Below are 6,000 nucleotides of genomic sequence, written 5' to 3' on the forward strand. Positions count from 1 at the left end.
ATCTTCTTATGGCCTCTGACAGTGGACTCATCTCTGTGCTTGTCCTTCTTGACCTTAGTGCAGCATTCGATACTGTTGACCATAATATCCTATTAGAGCGATTAGAACATGCTGTAGGTATTACAGGTATTGCACTGCAGTGGTTTGTATCATATCTATCTAATAGACTCCAATTTGTGCATGTAAATGGAGAATCCTCTTCACACACTGAGGTTAATTATGGAGTTCCACAGGGTTCAGTGCTAGGACCAATTCTGTTTACATTATACATGCTTCCCCTAGGCAGCATCATTAGAAGACATAGCATACATTTTCACTGCTATGCAGATGACACCCAGCTCTATCTGTCCATGAAGCCAGATAACACACACCAATTAGTTAAACTGCAGGAATGTCTTAAAGACATAAAGACTTGGATGGCCACTAACTTTCTGCTTCTTAACTCAGATAAAACTGAGGTCATTGTACTCGGCGCTGAAAAGCTTAGAAATATGGTATCTAACCAGATTCTTACTCTGGATGGCATTACCTTGGCCTCCAGTAACACTGTGAGGAACCTTGGAGTCATTTTTGACCAGGATATGTCCTTCAACGCACATATTAAACAAATATGTAAGACTGCGTTCTTCCATTTGCGCAACATCTCTAAAATTAGAAATATCCTGTCTCAGAGTGACGCTGAAAAACTAGTTCATGCATTTATTACTTCCAGGCTGGACTACTGCAATTCATTATTATCAGGATGTCCAAAAAACTCACTGAAAAGCCTTCAGCTAATCCAAAATGCTGCAGCAAGAGTACTGACAGGGACTAGAAAGAGAGAGCATATTTCTCCTGTTTTGGCTTCCCTTCATTGGCTTCCTGTTAAATCCAGAATTGAATTCAAAATCCTGCTCCTCACATACAAGGTCTTAAATAATCAGGCCCCATCTTATCTTAATGACCTTGTAGTACCATATTACCCTATTAGAGCACTTCGCTCCCACTCTGCAGGCCTACTTGTTGTTCCTAGAGTATTTAAAAGTAGAATGGGAGGGAGAGCCTTCAGTTTTCAGGCCCCTCTTCTTTGCAACCAGCTTCCAGTTTGGATTCGGGAGACAGACACTATCTCTACTTTTAAGATTAGGCTTAAAACTTTCCTTTTTGCTAAAGCATATAGTTAGGGCTGGACCAGGTGACCCTGAATCCTCCCTTAGTTATGCTGCAATAGATGTAGGCTGCCGGGGGATTCCCATGATGCATTGAGTTTTTCCTTTCCAGTCACCTTTCTCACTCACTATGTGTTAATAGACCTCTCTGTATTGAATCATATCTGTTATTAATCTCTGTCTCTCTTCCACAGCATGTCTTTTATCCTGTCTTCCTTCTCTCACCCCAACCGGTCGCAGCAGATGGCCGCCCCTCCCTGAGCCTGGTTCTGCCGGAGGTTTCTTCCTGTTAAAAGGGAGTTTTTCCTTCCCACTGTCGCCAAAGTGCTTGCTCATAGGGGGTCATATGATTGTTGGGCTTTTCTCTGTATCTATGAAGCGCCTTGAGGCAACATTTGTTGTGATTTGGCGCTATATAAATAAAATTGAATTTAATTGAATTCAGTGGGGTTGGACATGCTCCTGTACAGACCTCTGAGGAGAACCAAGGTGCAGTCAAAGAGTCCAGTCTGTCCTCACAGATGTGAACATGTGGTTTCATCAGGTCTGCTGTCAGCTAGCAGGCTCACATCAGAATCACTGTTCCTGAAAAACACAGTCTGTGTGACATCATCAGTCAGCTGATCGTCCCAGATCTGAATGGTTTCTGTCTCTACTGAGGAAGTCAGAGAATATCACTGAGGTGTGGATCAGGTCTGAGTGAGCTGTGGAGGGACAGCTTTAAACAGTCCACAGGTCTCACGTCGTGCTCAGTCTGGTAGCAGATACCTCGTATTGTTCCAGATGTGCTGACATCACCAGCAGCAGCAGCACAGCTGTGTGATACGATGAATCTCAGTTATTGATCCAACACACAGTAAATACAAAGATCAGGATTTATGAGAGTAATCATTATGAGTCTGAACACATGATCACTGAATGTTAGTCTCCACAATAATAAGCTAACACAACCAAACACAGCTTTCAGCTCTTATTTTGAAACTGGCTTATTTAGAGAGCTGTGATGTGAGCGTGCCTGGCTCTGAGGCACTTGGGTCAGCCTCTGTTGTTTAGAAGTGTTACAGACTGTGAATGACACAGACCTGTCAGTTTTCATGTTTGTCTGTAACACAGCTCAGGGGCTCCATGCTGAACGCATCCATCCAGTGTTATTGATCCAGTACTAATACCAGCATTGGGATCAATACTACAATACACAATCACATGTGTCCATGTGATGTATTTGACCAGCTTTGTTCATTAATGATCAATCAACTTATTTACTGCATCTGAGTCCAGCTTCATTTAAATGATCAACCCATGAAAATGACATCAGTCCTACAGAAGCACTTAATGCTAACAGGAAGTCATTTATTAAGGTGGAATAACACAGAGACACAACCACTCACAGTTAACCTGACCCCACTAACTGCATGTGTTTGGACTGTGGGAGGAAGCCGGAGTACCGGAGAGGACGCACACAACCACGGGAGAACATGAAGCTCAGCACTGAAACAAAGATGGTGGATTTGACCTCAGGACCAGGCGCGTAATTTCCAGGGGGGTTACGGGGGTCACGACCCCCCAATAATCAGATCCAGTCAATATAATTTCATCATTCCAGTTTATAAAATTAAGATTTATCTTGCATAAATAGCTTGTCGAGTTTCTTTCATAATTTCAATTATTGCCAGCAAAATAGTTCCATGTTTAATCATCTAGAAATGTAACCCCGCCTCCTCCGCCGCGTACTTGGTATTACCCAAACGGCTTTCTCTATCAAACCTTCACTGTTTGCTGTGTTTGTTAGCGCACTCGCTGGTGCCAGAGACTGCAGTGACTTCAGTCTGAGGGTTTGAAGTTTCCATGTCTGTGTGATGTGTGGTGTGAAGGCTGCTGGTTAAACTGGGACTCACTGTTTAAAGCACTGAGTGCTCATAGAGAGATGCTCCATGAGTCCCAGTACAGACTACAAACATGGTGGAAACTTAGCTTTGATATCCACACACTCTGCACGTCTGTGAGTAACTGTGATGAAGATGTGCAGAGATCTGTGTACAAACAGGAGAAAGACTGTAAAGACTCTGTGCTTCTAACAGCCTCTGTTAACATATGTGAGGCTGTTTGTTGTTGTTGCCATGGAGCTTTTCACTGTTTGGGTCAGCAGGTCATGTGATCAGGTTTGTTCTGTGAAAGCTGGACGATGGTTCAGTGTCAGGGTTTGTTTGCATTCATCAATAAATATCTAAATAAATCAAAGACTCCATGTTTTTTCTTTCATCATGTGACCTCTGCTCATCCATCTCTGTGTGTATCAGGAAACATTTAGTTCATAATACACAGAAAAATCAGAGTTATTACCTGTAATAAATGTGAAAGTAAAGATTCCTGCAGTGATAACCAGGCAGGACTGAAACACATCCAAGCTGTCACCACGGTAACAGCACCGTCCATCCACAGGTGAGGGGAGGAGCAAAAAGAGGGACTTTCACCATTTTACACTAAAAACACTCAACTAATGTTTCTAATATGAAACAAATAAGCCCACATTAATGTGAGCATTTATTAAACAATAATAATAATGATTTCCTCCTGATCTCATTTCCATAGCAGAGAAAACTGTGGTGTATATTGAGGTGGAGGGTGTGGTCTATGGCTCAAGTGTAGAGTGAGGGTGGGGTGCACCACAGCAGCATGCTGGGACTGCTGAGGGTGGAGGAGGGAGTGATGATGACATCAGAGCTGCAGCAAAGCAGTCAGCAGCACAGAGACCAGTGAATACACAGTCTGTTCATCTTTGCATAGATACAATATATAGCACAATATTGAATGACAGAGACACGCTGTGTGAGCTTCCACAGATACACTGACGTCAGTATCCAGAGTCCTCCTGCTGCTCCCCCCTCAGAGCCCCGTGATCAGCACCAACACATTCAGTTAGATGACAGAGTCCAGCTGCAGCTAGAATCAGCTCCCCTCTGTGAACAACAGCACAGCGTCAGTGTTTCACACTCAGTGAAAGGAGGAAACAGCAGAAGAACACCATGTGTGCTACGTTTCCCAGGACACACTACAAACTGCACAAATACAGAGCAGCACGTGGAAGGACCTGGAGCTGCATTTAAAGAGAAAAGACAGCGTGATGTCCTGTATGGACAGGTGGAAGGAACCAAGTCCTCAGCTGAAACACTCGTGTTTGTCCACAGACAGGAAACACAGCAGGAAACTTTCTCACAGAAGTGCAGCTCATGGATAACACACTTCCTGTCAGTCAGAATGAGGCTGGAGCCAAACACAGAAAGGTGTTTTTGTCCAGATGAGCCCAGAGAAGAAACACGAGTGTTCACAGACATCAGAAGCTCAGAGAGGTGAAACATGAGGTTGGAGTCCTCGTCAGCATTCAGAAGAGCTGCTGTGAAACCCTGAGTACTCATGACAGACTCTGATGGCACAAACACATCATGATTCAAACAGAAAGACAAACATGGAGCTCCTGATCCTCCTGCATGAGAACAAGCTGACATGAGCGCTGTGTCTGAGAGTGTCTCCCTGTCACAGTGACAATAACACAGCTGCTGCTCACAGTCATTAAACTGACCTGAGGTCAACTGCTAGGACGTCTCTGTGCTCCTTACATATGAACCATGTGACCTCACATCAGTGCTGTGGATGACTGTAGTCATAGAAGAGTAGAGCTGTAGCAGGTGGTGTGAGGAGGAGGAGGAGGAGGTGGTGTATTCTAGTTAACGCAGTACTGAAACACTCCAGCAGAGGGCGCTGTTAAGTCCTTATTGTAATACAGTTACTGTGTGCAGTTATACTTCATACATAATCTGCACTTATTTCCATCAGACATGCTGTCAGTAAATGATTGATTTCTATTTATTCTACTTCCTTTTGACTAGTTTTATTAAAGTGAAACATTAAAGCTGATGGTGTGACTGGATGTACACTGGTGCTGGAGTTCACCTCCATGTGTCCGCACACTGTGTCTTATAAGGATGTGCGGAAGTGCTTCAGGAAGGTGAACGGACGCAAAGCTACTGGATTCCCGGCCACGTCAGGAGGATTGGAGAGGCTCCTGACGGAGCTGCTGTCAGATGCCAGAACTGGAGGAAACTCATTCACCCTCACAGAAGGCCTTCAAAATAAATTTACACAGAGGCTGTTATATCAAAAGCTGCAAAATTGGCCATAAACTAAATTAAAATGTGAGCAGTGAGAGGTTACAGTTTTCTCAGTCAAACTGCAAAATGCATCAGTACATTACAGTACATTTGGTGCATCCTAATCCATCATGAAAGATATCAGGTCATCTTGAGCCACAAAAACATTCCTATCATGAGGTAGAAGCTGGAATCACTTTGTTGCAGACGTTTATATATCCGATATTTATCCAGTTAAACGTTGAAATTCAAAAATGTCTTTTCAAGAGTCGTCTGTCCAAGAGGAGCAGAAACTGCAAAAAAGTATAACAACAGTTATTTAAGGCTGTTTTAAAGTTTTGTTCTCAGTGTTTCTGTGTTGCTTCTCTTCAGCATCATCTTTGTCACTGCTGATTCCTTTGTGTCATCATTTGTTGAGAAGAGAGAACAGTTATAACGGAGGAGCAAAAGGAAGCCCTGAAATCTGCATCCAACAAGGAAGTGTTGGCTCACCAGTGATCCCAGCAGAGGCCACTGGTTTGGCTCCAGTTGTTATAGATTCAATGATGTTGTTGCTACAGATACATGTTAGCATCTTTATTGTAGTAAAGTCTTGTAATGTGAAGATAGAAACAAGGCAGGAAACAGCTCCATGATCTGATCTTAATGATGTTGTTTTTATTTCTGTCTTTCAGAACTGGATTGGAAACTATCAAAGGTCTAAAAAC

The sequence above is a fragment of the Neolamprologus brichardi genome, unplaced genomic scaffold, assembly GCF_056152115.1.
Source record: "Neolamprologus brichardi isolate AB-2024 unplaced genomic scaffold, ASM5615211v1 NODE_ptg000036l+_length_2141236_cov_1, whole genome shotgun sequence".
In the NCBI taxonomy this organism is placed as follows: domain Eukaryota; kingdom Metazoa; phylum Chordata; class Actinopteri; order Cichliformes; family Cichlidae; genus Neolamprologus; species Neolamprologus brichardi.